Raw genomic sequence first — 20,122 nt, forward strand, 5'->3', positions numbered from 1 at the left:
AATATTTTGGGGGGTTGGTCAGACTTTTGCACATTCAACATATTGACAAACGATTAGAGAGTTCAGTAATGTTAAATTCTTGAAAGGAATTCAGATTCTCAATACTTGGGTGTGAAACTCAGAGTTACTGATTTCCTAATACAGCAAAAACAGACATCTGATATTTATACAATACATAACATACATATGCACAGAACATAACATGACAATAAGGTGTTATACTTACAAAGTACCCTTCATCCATGGGGCTCCAATTTTACCAATATTAGTTCACTGATTTTCGCAAAAAACCTGAAAGGCAGAGGGTAAGTTTGTGTTACCCCCACTTTGCAGATGGGGATATAGAAATGCATTAGGAGAATAAATTATTGGCCTGTTATACTGAGAGAATTCAGTTACGGGAGAACAAGAATTACAATTTTCATCTTCCCTGTCAGAATACAACTTGACCACCTATCTTTTCCTTGGGGACTGATATTTCCCATGTAATTTCCACCACAATCTCAATGTATTAAATACATTTTACCCAGAATAAAATAGTGCAGAATCGTACTTGGTCCAAAGAGCTCAGAGACCAACATTCCTTTAATACCAGAGAAAAGGTTAAAAAAAAAAAAAAAAAAAAAACTTCCCATATCCAGTTTAAACGAGGAGAAAAAATTTAAATTGACAAAATACAATCATCTAACTAAAATTTGGCCTGAAAATAACGTTACTACAGTTCAGTTTGTTATACACATACTTATGTTCACATGTCAGCATATGGACTTGTCTTTAAAAATTATTCCAAGGAAGTCAGAAGCTTCAGAAATAATCTCATTTAACAACATTTTTAGAAGCGTATATTTTTAACAACCCTTTCTAGGACACCCCATCATTTCTGCCACTCTCAGGCCGTTTATTTGGGCACTGACCAAATAATTAACAATTACTGAGTTCCCACTATATACAAGTTCAGTGCTCCAGGTGGTTTCCTGGAGGACACAAAAATGTGTAGATAATAAGGACTTCATCAAAAAATTTCATCAACAATCATCAAGAAACTTAAAATCTTACAGTTCAAGGATTTGAGTACAGTAACAATCTCTCTGATTTATCTGGAAAGATTCAGTGGTTTTGGACACTCCTGGTGAGTCACAAACACCAGTCCCAGAAGGATAGCTCCTTCAGGCAATGTTTTTCAAAAAGATGAGTTTAGGCTCTGTTTATGAGACAAACTATTTGGTTCATAAAAGCTGTGTCTCCTTAAAAATGTCCGACACACAGAGAAAGAGAAAAATCGTAGGATATTCCTTATATGTGGAATCTAAAAAAAAAAAGAAAAAAGATTCAAATGAACTTGTTTACAAAACAGAAACAGACTCACAGACTTGGAGAACGAACTCATGGTGCGGAGAGGAAGGGACAGTAAGGTAGTTTGGAACTGACACATACACATGGGTAACCAACGAGGTCCTCCTGTCAACCTGGATGGAACGGGAGTTTGGGGGAGAATGGATAGGTGGCCGAACTGCTATGCTGTCCACCTAAAACTATCACAACATTGCTAACTCATCAGGCTCCATTCCCTCCCTGTTCTTTCTCTTTCTCCAGGAATCTTCACGCGGCCTAATGTTATTGATCCATCTCTTAACTTATTTTTCTAATTCTTCTCCCCACCTCCCTTCCGCCACTATAAGCTCCATGAGACTGAGGGACTGCTTTATTCACCACTAAATGAATCCTAAGGTCAAAGGACCCCATAAACACTGGTTGAACAGATGAATCACAGTGCTGAACTGGGTGCTTGGCCTTTCTCCTGTATCTCCTTTTACTCTCTCTGGGATGTTATTATAATTACTAATAAATACATCTCAAAACTGGATCATAATAGATTTTTCCAGCTAAAGGGGAAAAAAATCATTCTCAATGAATTGTTTCTGAAAACTATAATAAATGCCCATTTTATCATTCTCCCTTCTCCTGACTGCTTGAGCACTGGGCCCAAGAGTCAGGTCACCTTGCTCTCCAACCAGCATCACTGTGGGTGGCTCTGTGACCCTGACCTCTTCACCCTCCAGGGCCTTTTGTTTCCCAATGGCAAAATAAGAAATTTTCAGAAGTTTATTTTCAAGCTGCCTTCTTTTCAGGTGACTCAGATGGTAAAAAAAAAAAAAAGAAAGAAAAAGAAAAATCTGCCTGCAATTCAGGAGCCACAGATGTAGGTTCGATCTTTGGGTTGGGACGATCCCCTGAAGGAAGGCATGACAACGCACTCCAGTTTTCTTGCCTGGAGAATTCCATGGACAGAGGAGCCTGGTGGGCTACAGTCCATGTCATCACACAGAGTCGGACATGCTTAGAAACTAACACTTTCACTTTCACTTCTGGTTCGGAAACTATGGAGATCAACATACAAGTGATGGGCCAAATTATATTTTTACATCTTCTGATTTCATACCACTTTCTCAGTAGAAGCTTATCTCGAAGGTAGCAAAGTCATTTCATAGGAAACAAGTAGAAATCCCAGAGGGAAGAATCTACAAGCATGCCAATTTAGGACAAACACCCCAGATATCACAGAAAGCTCATTTCCCCCCAAGATTACACCCCAACATACAACAGACATGCAAAGGAAGATGCCACATCAGCCACTTATGACATCTTGAGTCACAGACACTTCAGTGGGGCCTCTAAACAGACTTCTTATTTACTTGCACATTAAAGAAACTCATACCTTCACCAGTCAGATATTTTTCCCCCAAGCATCTGAACAGCCAAAGAGATTTAGAAGCAATTAACATTCACAAGTAACAGAGCAATCAACAAGGGAATCGCTAATGGGACTGGACAGAATCCAAAAGCAGATATTAGGATAATAGTGAGTCCCTGACCTAGGTTACGGTGTTAATTCTGGAGGGCAGACTCGTGGTACATTTTCAATAGCTTTGTGGGGCTGCTGTCACGGTCACATATGCCTCAACTATATATGGTTCCTAGCCCCCCCCCTCCCCACGACATACTTTTTTTTTTTAACTACTATCGAAAAGAAGGCATTTTTGCATTGTTATAACACAACCTCTAGCATTAATGGTATATATTGAATTCAAGTTTATTTTTAAATTGCCTACCTGACAAAAATGTTAAAATGTCATTTTTCCCCACTTTGGGTCTCTTGACTATCTTCACCTGTTAGCTCTTGTAGCTAGAGGCCACAGAAATAATAGCTATAAATTTCCACCCTGAAGCTTCCCCAGTAACTTTTGCCACTTATTTGCGTGCACATGGGTTTATACAACCCTAGTACACAGAAGGACATGGGTACTCCTATTCCAACCAGCTCTATGCTTGCTTCCTTGTCAGTTTTTCTGACCTGTTTTCATAAATATCACTCCAGAAATCAGCATATACCCATTCCCTTATTTTACTCCACCAGGAAAGTCTCTGGGTAACAGAAAATGTTTCCATTGTCACTCTTCCTGCTCCCATTTCTTAGCTTTCATCTCTCATCACTCAGATCCATCTAAAATGCCAATGCCAAGCAAATCTATCTTTACCTCCCCTAGGACCGCATTCCTGAATCCCTGCCCTGGCTCTCCTTCTCCCTCAGCCTAAAGTGCAAACGGCTCAACCTTCAGAGGTTGGACCTCTCCATGCCCATACATGCCTCTCAATCCTCAATTCCCCTGCCAGCCGTCCTGCAGGGTCATCTTGCCTCACTCATGACCATGACATTCACCTCTAATCACAGGACATCTTCCCTTACATATGGACTCTAGGCCCCAGGCAGGCAGAAAACCCGGTGTATTCCCACTTTTTAGTCTGGATGTAATTAACCACTGCCTAGGATGGTTTACTTTATTCTGTGTGGCCTAAGAAGCTAAATTCCTTCCAAGGTTGGGCTTTTACATTTTTTTGACTAATATAATGTTAGATATGAGTATATAAGCGGATAAACACCATTCATTTTGACAACAATGTTTTTCTGGTAGTTCTATGGCATTCATGCTCTAGCCTACTTCTTTCTCCTACTCTGCTGCTTTGAGCTATGAAAGGGTCCCTTCTTAACAATTCAGTTTTGTTTTTTTTTTCCTTCACCTCCCCACCCCCAACACACATCCATTATGAAAACATATCCCTCTTTAAAGCTTTGGTTTATTCCCTGAGTACAATCAACCACTGATACACAATCTGCCACCGCCAGGCTGTGTGTGCTAAAAGCCTGTTTTGACAAAGATTTTATACAACAGAATCCAAATTAAAGGGAAGTTATCAACAGACCCTACTGAAGAATCCCTCACTTTATCTCCGTGGTAAGTATTTTCATATTCCCAGCGCCAGCCGGGAGACTGGGAGACACAAGCTGCCACTGCACACACACACACACACACACACACACACACACACACCCCTCAATCATCGCCTCTCCTCCCCAGCTCCCTCCCCACGCCAAGTAACTGCAGTTGAGATTAAAATGCTTCTGGGGCTGTGGTAATCCAATCAGGGCTGGGCATGCTTCAATCTCTACCACTCAGTGGTCGGAAAACATTTTGGCAAAATGCCTTTCAACTGTACTCTACATTCCGAGTAGGTCTCGTGCTTATTTTTGACTGCTCCACAGAAGTGGAGGTGACCACGGGCCACCCTGCCCAGGGAGCAAGGTTTCACCTGCAGAGTGTCAGAAGCATTCCTGGCATCAAGGAGTGGAGAGAGAGAGAGAGAGAGAGAGAGTGTGTGTGTGTGTGTGTGTGTGTGACAGAGAGAGACTGTGATGCACCCACCTACAGATGGGGAGCAGGGAACAAGGGGAAATACTACACAGACATGTATTTTTTTAACTTCAAAGATTAGAACCTATTTTTCAACTCTTTGCCCTACCTAAGCACCAACCAAAATATTACCCTCATTCTATATTAGTCAAAGCTTTTCACGGGTCCTTATCCTTTCCAGATCCCTTTGGCTGTTGGATAAAATCTTGAGAGGGGAAAATGGTTTTTAACAGAATTGCAAAGGAGATTAATTATATTGAAACATTTTTCCATCCTGAGTTAAGAAGCCCAGCAGGGTGTGGTTCTAGTGGATAGGAAGTAGAGATGCTGTCTGGATTTTTATTTTTTTAACATGGGATTTCTGCCAAAGACCCTTGCGCTGAGCGAGCAACATGCTGTTGTAGAAAGCAGAAAGTGGTGATTGAATATCCTGTCCCTATGACGGTACACCTTCCTGTACACAGGGTTTGTAAGTGTTTTTGTCTTGCAAATAGCCTACACCCATGAACCCAGAGCCCTTCCATATTTGCTACACTGGATAAAATAGCTAAGAACATAGACTTCCTTTATTTACAGCCTTAAGTAAGTTTTAACTACTCCTGAGAGAGAAGTAGAGAAATAAAGAAAGCAATTTGAAGAGTTTTGGAAGAGTAGAAGTAATGGTAAAAACCTCTATTTAACCATTTATTCTTTCACCAAATATTTACTGAGCACCTTCCCTGAATTCACAGTGGTGAATAAATGACCCACAGAACTTTCCTCCCAGGAGTTTACATCCAAATTTGGGGAGACACCCAAATTTCTTATGTATTTTCTAATACATAAGAAAATGTAAAACAAGTAAGCACATGTCTAGTAGTGATGAATGCTACGAAGAAAAACAAAGCAGAGGAGGCTAGGGAGTGTAAGGACATGAACACATGCTTCATGTAGCATTCATTTCCCCATTTTATGTCACTAAATATTTGTTGCCAAGCTCCTACTATGTTTCAGGCTCTGGAATGCATTCTGGGGAAGCCAGATATATATACATATAGATGGATGAATGGATAGATGGTTGAATGGATAAATAGATATGGATATATACATATATGTATATATATATATACATCACACACTTAATTTTCAGTTATTTGAGTATGAATGGTAAGCAGTCTTCACCAAGAGGGATCTGTGTGTAATGGTGCACTCCGACTACAGCTTCTTTTAAAAAGCAACTGATGAATGCCTCTAATAGGTTCCCAACGTGGGAAGGATGCAGTGGGGTCTATGTCTGCTATGCTGAAGGGTAAGGGCATTGGAAGTATTGAGTGCCCTGGTGCAGGGCCCACAACCATGGTCTTCCCTCAGCTCCGTGACTTACCTCACCGAGTGGCTCTGAACAAGGCACATCACTGCTTTGAGCCTTGGGTCCTCATCTACAAAGTGAGGATCTCAGGTGCTACTGCTATTGCTAAGTCACTTCAGTCGTGTCAGACTCTGTGCAACCCCGTCCCTGGGATTCTCCAGGCAAGAACACTGGAGTGGGTTGCCATTTCCTTCTCCAATGCATCAAAGTGAAAAGTGAAAGTGAAGTCACTCGGTTGTGTCCGACTCTTAGCGACCCCATGGACTGTGGCCTACCAGGCTCCTCGGTCCATGGGATTTTCCAGGCAAGAGTACTGGAGTGGGGTGGATCTCAGGTGCTGTGGGGTTCAAATGCAGTCAGGCAAGAACAGTGGCCAGCACAATGCCTGGAACAAGGGAACTGACAGATGAATCCTTGGCCCCACTCATCACCAGAAATGCAAAAGCCCCCCAGAAAAGGCTGTGCACCCAGAATAAAGATACAGGAACTGCTTTTGCTTGGTTTCTTTGTTTTTTTGACCCAAATAGTTTTAGAGAATATGGCCTGCTTGCATGCTTAGTTGTTCAGTTGTGTCCGACTCTTTGTCACCCTATGGACTATAGCCTGCCAGGATCCTCTGTCCATGGAATTTTCCAGGCAAGAATACTGGAGTGGGTTGCCATTTTCTTCTCCAGGGGATCTTCCCCACCCCAGGATGGAACCAGGGTGTCCTGAATTGCAGGTGGATTCTTTACTGGCTAAGCCAACTGGAAAGCCCTTAGGCAATATTAGATGTTACTTTAAAAAAAAAGTCCACAGTCAATTAAGTTTCAGAAAACAACATGAAAAGAAGCAACATGGGTCTCTTTACTTCAGGTTTTCCTGTTCTGCAATATGTGGATGTGAATCACATAGCTTCAAGCAATATGAACAACAGCATGAGTGTTTCCCAAATTATTTGACCCCAGAACCCTTTGGCAAACCTTACATGACAGTCATCAGCACAGTTGGGAAATGTGGATTTGCTCTAAGAATAAATGAATCAAAAGATATGGAATCTATACCCTCTTTGCCTCTGATGTGGTCTGATAGCTTTCTTTGAAAAGGCAGACTTGGGCATATTTTCTGCAAACTAAGAAAGCTGGTGGCAGTGTTTCCTATCCACTGGACCACAGCATCTTCTCCTTTTCCTAGAAAAGAAGTCATTATTCTGGGACCACAGCACATTTGGGGGAAGTGTTGGCAACATCTGAACAGTTCTCATTCCCTAGGACAGGTAATTCCCCTATTTTCTGCAATAAATGGGCTCTTAAAACTAGTTTTGTTAATTATTCTCTAGAACGCCAAATCCTCTTCTGGCTACACCAGGAGTCCTGCTACTTAAAGTCAGGCCAGGTTTTCTTTATTATCTGAATGCTTCACAGTGAGCATGCATTACTTTCATAAACAGAAAATCAATGCTGGGGAGAAAAGGAAAGAAATTCTGTAGAGAGGTGCTGATACACCAATGATTAGTCCAAAAATTACCTACTTGAACATGAAGATTTTTATATATGAGGCTTTTCATGAAGATCTTACTTAATGTTGGTACACTTGATAAATCTGAAGCCTGAAGAGATAGGCAAGGAGGAAACTGGAGCCAAGACTCCTCACATGCTTAGAATTCAATCTTGGGAGGAGGGAATCACCTACAATATCTGGCTCTCCAAGGCAAAGAAAGTGGTGGCTGGGCAGGGGGAAAAGTCAGGAGGAGAGCAGTAAGGGAGGGATGGGGAGGGAGAGAGGAGAAGGAAAGGAGGGAGAGAGGGAGGGGAGGAGGGAGGATGAAAGAGAAAGAAAGGAAGGAAGGAAGGACTACAGCGAGAGAGAAAGTAAATGAGAGAAAAATAAAAAGCAAGAGTTGTTGAGAAGCTGCAAGGAGGGGGAGGGGAACACAAACCCACAGATTAAGTTGACCCAAGTCAATACAAAAGGCTTTGTGCAAGGGCTCTGGCATTAATGGGATTTGGATCGCTAAAGCCATGGGAATCAAGTACAGAACATAACCAAGATGCCGGAGTTATTTTTGAAATGGATGTCTTAAGTAATATGAAGCTTAACTAGCAGGGACAGTCACAGCATTTTGCATGACTACTGCCGGCTGCTGGCCAAGCTGGGAACCTGAGCAGACCTATCACCCAATCACCAGCAACCTCTGACTTGGGACAGGGGACACGATCAGCTAGGTGAGCCTTTACCCAGAGGTGAGCATGGAGGAGTTGGGGTGTGTGTTGCCAGGGAGATGCGCTGCTCCTAGAACCTGTCAGTAATGCAAATGTACCTGGCAGGGGACCCGCTGAGCCAGAATCCTGAGGCCCTGGGTTTAGATGGAGTTTTCACTCTTTCAATCAATCTTTCATCCCACGTCTCCAAAGACCATTTGGGGTCTTGAAGATACTGGGAGAGCCAGACAAAGCCCCTGCTCTCAAGGAGCTTGCATTCTCCTGGAAGAGGGGAAGCCAGCAAGGAAACAAGAAATTCTAGGCATTATAGACGTGTGTGTGTGTGTGTGTGTGTGTGTGTGTGTGTGTACGCGCGGGTTAGTCTCTCAATCATGTCCGACTCTTCACAACTCGATGGACTGTAGCCCGCTTGGCTCGTCTATCCATGGAATTCTCCAGGCAAGAATACTAGAGTGGATTGCCATACCCTCCACCACGGGATCTTCCCAACCCAAGGATTGAACCCATCCTCTCTTTTGTCTCCCACCTTGGAAGGCAGATTCTTTACCACTGAGCCTCCTGGGAAGCCCATAAGACACATGAAGAAAATCAAAAAGGAAAGAGGAAAAGAGAGAGCTCCCAGGGTGGGAAAGTGTGCTTAGGGAAGACAGCACCACTGGAGAAGAAACATTTAAGTTAAGACTGACTAACAAGGTGGACCCCACCCTGCCAAGCCCTGGGTAAAGCACAGTGAGGAGGAGGGAGCCAGCAAATCTTCCCTCAGACGAGGCCGAGGCCACCGTCACCCCTCCCTTCCAACCAACTCAGCTTTCGGCAATACTAAATTCCAAAGCTCACAGACGTGTTTAATTTTAAAATCTTAAATTGCGTACCGTGCCTGGTAGGAAAATCTATCCCCAAACTTGGGATATTTTTAGAATGGTCCACTTCAGTTTCTTCAAGTACTTTTTTCCCTGTTCAACCAGAAGATCCAAATAGTCCAGGTAACATCAGCCTCCTCTAAATACCTGAAACTGCATTCATCAACCACTTTTTAAAAATTGGATCTTACTTCAAAGCTGAATGACTTGATTACTCCCATAACAGCATACATTACACTGATTACGGGATTATTCACATGCCATTTCGAAGAGGCTGGGCAACATTTCTCCACGTCGCAACCACCAACAAACAGTGGTGAACATGGAAAATGGTATGCTAAGATTCCAATGCCCTCCATGTCCTGATACCATAATAAGAAGACTCTGCACTCTTTAAAAAAAAAAAAAAAAAACTGATGCTTTTTAAAAGAGGGAGAGAGGAGGAGTTACTGGGTTGATCAAAAACTTCATTCAGGTTTTTCCATAAGGTGCTATGGAAAAGACCAAGCAAACTTTTTGGCCATCCTGATATTTTAATACAATACAGCTCAGAGAGAATAAAAGAAAAAAGCACCAAAAGAGCCCAAATATGAGGTTGTTTCCAAGATCTGACACACACCAGGCACTCAGTGAACAAACTGTGCCCCTCCCTATATGCTTTGCCCAAGTATACCCTGAGCACAGATTTTTATATCAATAATTTGCCAATAACATATTCATTGGCTCATTTTTTTTTCTGTCAGTCAAGTGCTGTGTTTTCAACCTGCTGGCAATTGATTCAGCTTCATCAATTCATAAGAATGGCTTGGGGTGAGAAGGGGGTGAAGAGGTGGAAGCTTTATAGCCATGATTCACTGCTAATCGATGATTAGCATTTTATGCTCAAGACAATAAAATTCATATTATTTCACATTTTAAAAGTTTTTGAAGGAACACATTAAAAGCTAAAATGAAAACAGGGCATCACAAGTTCAAATAAGCCATTCATTAGACAAAGAAGCATAATTCTACTGAACACTATTTTACTAGCTAATCAACGTGTCATTTTTTTTCTATTGGCATCTACTTACTGTCATATAATTTCCATAAGGGCACCATCTGTATTTATAAAAAGAATTATCTTTGTGGTGATCTTCCAATCTATAAACAATGATGATATTTAACTTTTCTTAAGGGATCAATTTTAGAATTGGGTTAAAGGATTTAGCAGTCTCTTTTTCATGATGAACCTTAAAAGGACTTATTCATACATATCTGTGACGTTATAAGCACTTGAAAAAAAGAAAAAACAACAAAAGGTACTTTTGATTGATTAAAATGTACAGTTCTGGATCTTGCTATGTACATATTTTTAATCTAGCATTATCAGTCACTTCAGTCGCTCAGTCATGTCTGAGTCTTTGTGATCCCATGGACTGCAGCATGCCAGGCTTTCCTGTATATCATCAACTCCTGGAGTTTGTTCAAACTCATGTCCATTGAGTCAGTGATGCCATCCAACCATCTCATCCTCTGTCATCCACTTCTCCCACTTTCAATCTTTCCCACCATCAGGGTCTTTTCCAATGAGTAAGTTCTTCACATCAGGTGGCCAAAGTATTGGAGTTTCAGCTTCAACATCAGCCTTCCAATAAATATTCAGGACTGATTCCCATTAGGATTGACTCGTTTGATCTCCTTGCAGTCCAAGGGATTCTCAAGAGTCTTCTCCAACACCACAGTTCAAAAGCATTAACTCCTCGGCACTCAGCTTTCATTTTAGTCCAACTCTCACATCCATACATGACTACTGAAAATACCATAGCTTTGACTAGATGGACCTTTGTCAGCAAAGTACTGTCTCTGTTTTTTAATATGCTGTCTAGGGTGGTCATAGCTTTTCTTCCAAAGAGCAAGCATCTTTTAATTTCATGACTGCTATCACCATCTGCAGTGATTTTGGAGCCCAAGAAAATAAAGTCTATCACTGTTTCCACTGTTTCCCCATCTATTTGCCAAGAAGTGATGGGATTGGATGCCATAATCTTCAATTTTTGAATGTTGAGTTTTAAGCCAGCTTTTTCACTCTCCTCTTTCACTTTCATCAAAAGGCTCTTGAGCTCCTCCTCACTTTCTGCCATAAAGGTGGTGTCATCTGCATATCTGAGGTTATTGATATTTCTCCAAGAAATCTTGATTCCAGTTTGTGCTTCATCCAGCCCAGCATTTCACATGATGTACTCTACATAGAAGTTAAATAAGCAGGGTGACAATATACAGCCTTGATATACTCCTTTCCCAATTTAGAACCAGTCAGTTGTTCCATGTCTGGTTCTAACTGTTGCTTCTTGACCTGCATACAGATTTCACAGGAGGCAGGTAAAGTGGTCTGGTATTCCCATCTCTTGAAGTATTTTCCACAGTTTGTTGCAATCCACACAAAGGCTTTGGCATAGTCAATAAAGCAGAAGTAGGTGCTTTTCTGGAACTGTCTTGCTCTTTCAATGATCCAGCAGATGTTGGAAATTTGATCTCTGGATCCTCTGACTTTTCTAAATCCAGCCTGAACATCTGGAAGTTAATGGTTCACGTACTATTGAAGCCTGGCTTGGAGAATTTTGAGCATTACTTTGCTAGCATGAGAGATGAGTGCAATTGTGCGGTAGTTTGAGCATTCTTTGGCATTGCCTTTCTTTGGGATTGGAATGAAAATGGACCTTTTCCATTCCTGGGGCCATTTCTGAGTTTTCAAAATTTGCTGGCATATTGAGTGCAGCACTTTCACAGCATCATCTTTTAGGATTTGAAATAGCTCAACTGGAATTCCATTACCTCCACTAGCTTTGTTTGTAGTGATGCTTCCTAAAGCCCACTTGACTTCACATCCCAGGATGTCTGGCTCTAGGGCAGTGATCATACTATCATGGTTATCTAGGTCATTAACATCTTTTTTGTACAGTTCTTCTGTATATTATTGCCACCTCTTCTTAATATCTTGTTTCTGTTAGGTCCATACCATGTCTGTCTTTATTGTGTTCCTCTTTGCATGAAATGTTCCCTTAGTATCTCTAATTTTCTTGAAGTGATCTCTAGTCTTTCCCATTCTATTGTTTTCCTCCATCTCTTTGCATTGATTGCTGAGGAAGGCTTTCTTATCTCTTCTTGCTATTCTTCGGAACTCTGCATTCAGATGGATATATCGTTCCTTCTCTCCTTTGCCTTTCACTTCTTGTCTTTTCTCAGCTATTTGTAAGGCCCCCTCAGACAATCATTTTACCTTTTGCATTTCTTTTTCTTGGGTTTGGTCTTGATCACTGCCTCCTGTACAACATCACAAATCTTGTCAGTTCACCTTGAAAACTAACCTGCCCTTTCAAGCATTATAGGTCCTTACTATATAAAATCCAATAAAACAATCATAAACAAAATATTTTCTGTTTTCCATTTTGGCTGAAAGGGCAAGTTAATTTTCAAGGTGAACTGATTTTGTGTTCCATGCTCAGACAGAACCCTGTATCTACCAAGGTCACTGCTTTGAGCTGGATCAGCATCCAGCCAACTCACTCAGTTATGACACATGATCAGACTCTGCCGTGTCCAGTTCTTAATGCTAGCCTTGCAAGGGCAAGTCACTGGCTTAGAGATGGCCAAGGGAATGGCCAGTCAAGCTGGTGGGGATGAGCCAGCAAACCCCTCAAGCCTGATGGACTAGAAACTCATAATAGAAGCCCTTCTGTTGGATACAGGTATCATAGATAAGACAAGAAAACATGGATGCAAGGAGAGATTTGTTTAAAGAGTTTCTATAGCTATCAAGCCACCTGGCTTCCCAGGTGGCTCAGTGGTAAAGAATCCTCCTGCAATGCAGGAGACCCAGGTTTGATCCCTGGGTCGGGAAGATCCCCTAGAGGAGGGCATGGTAACCCCTCCAGTATTCTTGCCTGGAGAATTCCATGGACAGAGGAGCCTGGCAGGCTACAATCCATAGGGTCGCAAAGAGTCAGACACAATTTAAGTGACTGAGCATGCACATGGCTATGAAGTAGGACCTCAGAGAGAAAAGTTTTTGGTTTTACAAAGGTACATTACTTCAGCTTTGAGTCAATATAAAGAGCAAGATTCAGTTTTAGAGAATCAATCAAAGACAAAAGTCTCACTCTTGGTTAAGATGCAATTTTCTCCACTAATAATCAATTACTTTGTAAGTTTAATAAACAAGATTTAGAAGGATTATGATTAAAAATCTATAGGACATACTGAACAACAAAATAAAAAGACAAAACACAAACTAATACTTATACTTCATTGATTGATTCCTTAATTTGTTTGAGTTCATGGATTTCCACCAAATATCAAGGACTGTATTAAGTATCTGGCATAGTGAACAAACCTGGAGAAGGAAATGGCAACCACTCCAGTATTCCAGCCTGGAAAATCCCATTCACAGAGGAGCTACAGTCCATAGGGCCACAAAGAGTAGGATGCTCCTGAGCACGTGCATGCACAGCAAAGTATAGTGAACAAAATAGACACAGTCTCTGCCCTATCGGAGCTCACTGTCTTTTTTAAAAAGTATGTGTGAATGAGTAACTGAGTGGAAATTCACCAATCATATTAGTGATTTAATTAAGATATGTAACTACTCCATTTCCTCTCTCTAATATAGTTTTATTGTTTTTAAAATCTGAAACATTTCTTTTAAATAATTTGCCTATGTCCTGCATTGCAGGTCCATTCTTTACCAGCTGAGCCACAAGGGAAGCCCAAGAATACTGGAGTGGGCAGCCAGTATTTCCTGGGTCAGGAAGATCTGCTGGAGAAGGGATAGGCTACCCACTCCAGTATTCTTGGGCTTCCCTTATGGCTCAACTGGTAAAGAATCCACCTGCAATGTGGGAGACCTGGGTTCAATCCCTGGGTTGGGAAGATTCCCTGGAAAAGGGAAAGGCTACCCACTCTAGTACTCTGACCTGGAGAATTCCATGGACTGTATAGTCCATGGGGTCTCAAAGATTCAGACACAACTGAGCAACTTTCACTTTGAGACTAGAAGTAATATTTCTGGATTGAGGGGGTGGTTTTTTTGGGGTTTTTTTTTTGAAATGTTCATTGAAATGTTGACTTTCAAAGAAACTTTGACCATTGAATATTTGAAATATGTTAATAAAATAGAGAATGTTTAGGAAAATGTAACAAAACAAACAAACAAACATATTCAGGAGTGGAAATGGTCTTCTTGGGTAAAGATAAGGAATTAGTCTCATTTCTCCCAAAAAATAACTTGACTATTATCTCTGCAGGGAATGAACATGTAAGAGAATGAATCTGGGGATCAAAACAGTTCTCTCTTCAAACCCTGGCTCTCCCATTGTGGGAGAGAAGCTCTCTACATCTCAGTTTCCTTATCCAAAAAAGAGGCATATCAGAAGAATTACATGATAAATGTAAATAGCTTAGCAGGGAATGGTTGATCTCTCTTAGCTGCCGTCATCATCACACGTCATCAGCAGCATCACAAAAAGAACTCAAGATCTATTGTAATAAAGGGTTTGTGGTAAGCACAAGGAAGCAGATAACCATCTAACCAGAGAAAACAGGAGCACTTAAGCCAGAAGTCCCTGATTCAAATCCTGGCTCTTCTCATGCTAACTTGTGCAAACTGGGATAAAACTCTTAAACTTCTGAGTTTCAGTTTCCCCAGCTCAAAAGTGGACCTAATAAAACTTAATTAATGAGATAATATATAAGGAAGGATCATATACATCACATACAACATCTCATTAAATACAAAATACTGCTAAGTTTACAGGAAAGCACATTCTAACAATAATCTTCCATAAAATGATCTCTTTTTTAACCACCCAGGTTAAAAAGCTTCCAAAAAGATCATGAACTTGAAATTCAGCTGCACCATTCACTAGATTAATAACATCTCTTAATTCTCTGGGCCCTGGTTTTTGGTCAGGAAAATAGCATATTCATTGTGAGGATTAGAAATTAGCTGTGTGAAGTGCCCAGCAGAGGGTCTGGCACATCACACATGTTCATTGATAGGCAGTTTCCATCCCTCTCAGTTAAACTGCAATTCAGTACATCTCAGTTTTAGCATTTATATTTCCAAACTCTTTAAATGAAAAGCATTATAAATAACCTTTGGATGATCTTTAATTCTTTATGGTTTAGAGTGGAAAAAAAAATCTATAGAAACGTAAAATATCCAGGGTGTCAAATATACAGTATAATCACTTTATATGATCGCTGCTAATACAGTTCAATCTAAATTGCAGTCTCATATTTGACATAATTATACATAACCAAACACTAATAAAAATTGCTGCCTTATATTTCAAATTAGTAATTATGGTAGTAAACATTAACAACATGTCAGATATAAGATGGTGATTTGTTCTGAAATGTATTAGAAATCATTATACTGTATGATAATTTTAATTACAGTTGGGTAGCAAGAGAGCAGGCAGCGGTTAGGGCTTTAAGTGCATTATGGGAGCCAGCAGCTCTTCAATTCAGCCCTAGTTCTGACTTCCTTGGTTTGAGTTCAGGCAATGCACAATTCTTTCTCCACCTTTAAACAGTGAACTCAATTTCCTCTTCAGAATCCGTACTATCATGAGGTTTGGAGTCATTTTTCCAGGGTTTTAAAATCCTTAGTCTATCACTTTCTAGTCATATGAAGCTGATTGATGGGAATTTCTCTGTGCCTCTGTTTTCTCATCTTAAAAATGGAAAAAGTAATGATACCTAGCTCAGAGAGTGATAATAGCAGCCAAATTAGATCATTCTACGTGCAATGCTTAGCCTGGCACCTGGAAGACAGTGAGTCTTCAATATATTGTAGTGGTAGTTATCATTTTACATCAATATTCAGATCAATCGTTTTCTTAAACTACTTAATAGTGACCAAATAGCCTATGTAGAATAGAAATGTGTTGAATTATTAGCTTCTTTCTCCCAGGATGCTGTAATCTTCAAAATTTAGTCTTTCTCCTTTCCTCTCTCCTTCTATATTTTCTCCATTTCTTTTCACTCACTCCGTGAATCAATGGGAAGACCCCATTCTTTATATTTTCACTTCTCAGGAAGGTCTGGCTTTGGCTCATCCTTTCATGGCAACTATTTCCATGTTGGCCTTAACACTGACCTTTAAACAAAGCCATGGCCTCTAAACATGGTCCAGCACCCATCTCGTGCTCAAATAATGATGACGATGAAGAAACTGAGAAGATTCCATCCCCACAAGTAAGCATAAAAGCCACAAGTGTAAAAGACATAAGATTCCCACCTGTACCCATATTACAAGTCGACACACCGAAATTTGATCATTAGACTCTAATTTAGGAACTTAATGCCCCCCACCCTGTCTACAACCGCCCCAAACAGTGAAATTCATTATTCTAACATAAAAGCCATTTTTTAAATTTCAGAGTTACCTATTTCTACCACTTTTAAAGGTCTCTGGATTTATCCAATTTAAGAAAAAAATTAAAAAAGATCACACACACACAAAAGGTCTCCAAGATCTACACGAATTTTCATGGTCTCCTACAAAATGGGGGAGAACTCCCGGCATTATGATAAAGCACCTTGCCTGTCTACATTTCCATACTGTTTGAGGGAAAATATTCAGGGGAACAGACTGGACTGCTAATTAGAGAACTGTCTGAAACCACCATGAACCACATTTCCATCCGTGCAATAAGCAAAGACGCTTCATTAAAATCACTGTCCTCTGCAAGGGAAAGCTGTTTCAAGCGCAATAGATCTAATTCACAGGAGTGATCATGCAGACCCAGGTACAGTATTCATTATTAACTTAAAAAGTATGCCAAATCAATTAAAAACCATTTTAAAGGGAAGGAATAAAATTTAGTTCTACCTAACTGCAGCTCAGCTCTAATTTATCTTCCAGCCACTTTCAAGGGATTTTACTTGGTTCTTAATCTAACATTCATTGGAAAGAGTAATTCTCATGAAATTACAATGGCATCTCTTGCATCATTTAATGCAAATGTTCCCATTCTTCGGAAATGGAGAGCAGCTTCTCCAATAAAGACTCCCTTCAAGGTGTAAAGTGGAAGAACTCTGGGATCTGCTTGAGAAGAATAAAACATCCCGTTTCAGAAACTGCTCGAATTTCAAACTCTGCCTGCATCCCTATGACAAAGTATACCCAAATATAGGTTATTCACAACATGTTTGTTATAAGGCAAGGCATATGAATTCCTGCCATGTTTTTCTTTACAAACATGTCAAGACTTGTGAGCCCTTAATGAAATGCAGCATTTTAGAGGCAAAAAAAGAAGTTACAAGATGCCAAAAACAAAAGACTCCTTTCTTGGGACTGGGACCTTCTTATGCTAATGACAGTTCTCATTACAGGAGACACTGCTGTTGTTCAGTCACTAAATTGTGTCCAACTCTTTGCTACCCTGTGTGTGTCACCTCAAAACCAAACAGGGCTTTAGAGGTCATTGAGATAAACCACTTCAACTCACATATGAAGACACTGGGGCCTAAGACAGAACAAGATTCTTCCAAAATGTCAGGGCTGGTGAGGGGCAGAGACTACTGGGCCAGGTCTGGACTGGCCACCCCACGGCTGCCTTCCACTAGTGCCATAGGGTTGACAAGACTTTAAAATAGACTTTGTGCTCCTGGGGCACTTTCATAAGTCCCGTATGGTACCAGTCTTCTGGTATTCAGATAAAATTCCAAAAACTTGGAATTGAGTTTATCCCAGTAGGAAATGTTTAATCATAGTTGAAACTGATATTGGTCTTCCCAGTGGTAAAGAATAGTGGTAAAGAATTCACCTGCCAATGCAAGAAATGCCATTTTGATCCCTGGGTCAGGAAGATCCCCTGGAGTAGGAAATGGCAGCCCACTCCAGTATTCTTGTCTGGAAAATACCATGGACAGAGGCTAGTGAGCTATGGTCCACAGGGCTGCAAAGAGTCAGACATGACTGAGCACGGCACAGGACGCTGAAACTGAGCCCCCCTAAAATCGAGTTCCCCTGCTGAGTTTATGATTAACTTATATTTCCAAAACTTTATTCTCTTTCTTGTCCTACCCCCTGCTCCCTTTGGGAGTAGCAAAGAAAAGGGGAAACTGAAACACAGCAGGATCCACAGCAGGGCCCTTCCAGGTCCAAAAGCCCCTCTATATCCCCCATTTCTTGTTTGTAGAAAAATCTTTAGTCCCCCAGATCTTCCCTGAGTTCCAAAGAGCAGATTCAAAAGTTATTAATACTAATTATGGAAGTGAGGGATGCAGGAGCAAAGGAAAAGTAGTCAAGAAATAATAGTTCAGTGATAAAACAGAGTTCCAGCTCCTCCTCAAGGGATCTACATAACACTCTGAAACATAGCTTTCAGTTTTTCTGTAAGAAGTAAGACCCCGCCCTGGTGAAGGATGATGACTCTAAGTACGTAGACCTCAAAGTGGATGGAACCAGAAGGTTGAAGATTAATATTCCCAAAATACCACCCTGTTACCTCACCACCAACCAATCAGAAGAAGATCATGCCCCCTGCAACCTCAACTCAAATAATACCTTTAAAAGCCTTTCCCTGCAAGCCATGGGAAATTTAGCTGCCCTTTCTCCTTGCTTGGAAGCTGCAGTAAATGCTGTAATTCCCTTCACTGTACCCTGGTGTCAGTAAATTAACTTTGCTACACAGTGGGCGAGCAGGCCCAAGTTCAGTTTGGTAACACTATAGAAGTTAGTTGGATTGATTTTACACTTGGCTTTTTTTTTTTTAAACTAAGGCCCAGAAGTACAATCTTCCTCATTTGTTAGCTCTTTTTCTCCTTTTAGCACCACTGTTCACTAGTAAACAGAAGTCCCAAGCAGAAGATACCCACTTCCTCATCAATCCCCAACCCCAAGTCCAGGGCTTTCTGAAACGGTGAGAACACAGCTGTCTACCCTGGTTTTGATTTATGGCAGGGCTCAGCAAACTTCTATAAAGGGCCAAATCATGACTGTTTTAGGCTTTGCCGGCCATTTGGTCTTTATATGAACTACTCAAATAAGCCACCCTAGTGTAAAAGCAGTCACAGGTATTATGTAAGCAAATAAGCATGGCTGTGTTCTGATAAAACCCTATTTATCTACATTGAAATTGAATTTCATTTAACTTTCTTTTTTAGAAAAATTATTTATTTATTTATTGTTATTTTTGGCCACATCCTGTAGCATGTGGGATCCCAGTTTCCCGAACAGGGATCAAAGCCGCACCCCCAGGATTGGAAGGCAGAGTCTTAACCATTAGACCACCAGGGAAGTTCCTCAGATAACATCCATGTGTCATGAAGCATTATTTATCTTTTTTATTTTTATTCAACCATTCAAAAAACAGGAAGGAGACCAGATTTGTTTTGTCCCTACTGTAGTTTGCCAACCCCTGGTTTAGAGTTATGAAAGCACCCACTGCAAAGAAAACTTCCTTTTGCTGCCCAGATGCTCTCGATAATTCGCCATTGGCACTCACCTGGCTGATGACGTTTTCTATTAAACGTCCATGTTTTCCCGTTGGTATGTGACAGGTATGACTTCAGTAAGGTTATATCCCCGTTTTAGTAATTTCAGTTCTCACACAGTGTTCCTGAGTGGGGTATCTTCCTTGATGGGAAATATAATTGAAAAAACTAACTTGATCACCAAGAAGAAGCTGTACGAAGAAGTTATGTCACATTATGATATCAGATTACAGAGGAACATCCAGCCATGGGACGGATGATATGTGTTTTACCACTTGATTTTTAACCTTCATATGTAAATACAATTTTAATTTAGGACAGAAACATTTCTGTTTCATCTACAGCCAATATTAGCACCAACAAATCAATCACTGAAATCATTATCAATCTTTTGTCTATACAATGAAGTAAGTAGGAACGTTCCATTTAAATACCTTTACACACAGCACAACTCCACTGGCATCAGCATATTACAAAAACCAA

General features: G+C 40.7%; 1 long non-coding RNA gene across 1 annotated transcript; it reads right to left on the bottom strand.

Annotated features, from left to right (window-relative positions):
• Window positions 1–225: 225 nt before the first annotated feature.
• LOC138988296 (uncharacterized) lies at window positions 226–19,777 on the bottom strand. Its single transcript, XR_011464611.1, has 3 exons — window positions 19,651–19,777; window positions 1,057–1,306; window positions 226–291 (listed from the first exon to the last, which is right to left on the bottom strand). It is a non-coding gene; the product is annotated as an uncharacterized lncRNA (long non-coding RNA).
• Between the last annotated feature and the right edge of the window lie 345 nt (window positions 19,778–20,122).

Source organism: Bos mutus, chromosome 6 (assembly GCF_027580195.1).
Source record: "Bos mutus isolate GX-2022 chromosome 6, NWIPB_WYAK_1.1, whole genome shotgun sequence".
In the NCBI taxonomy this organism is placed as follows: domain Eukaryota; kingdom Metazoa; phylum Chordata; class Mammalia; order Artiodactyla; family Bovidae; genus Bos; species Bos mutus.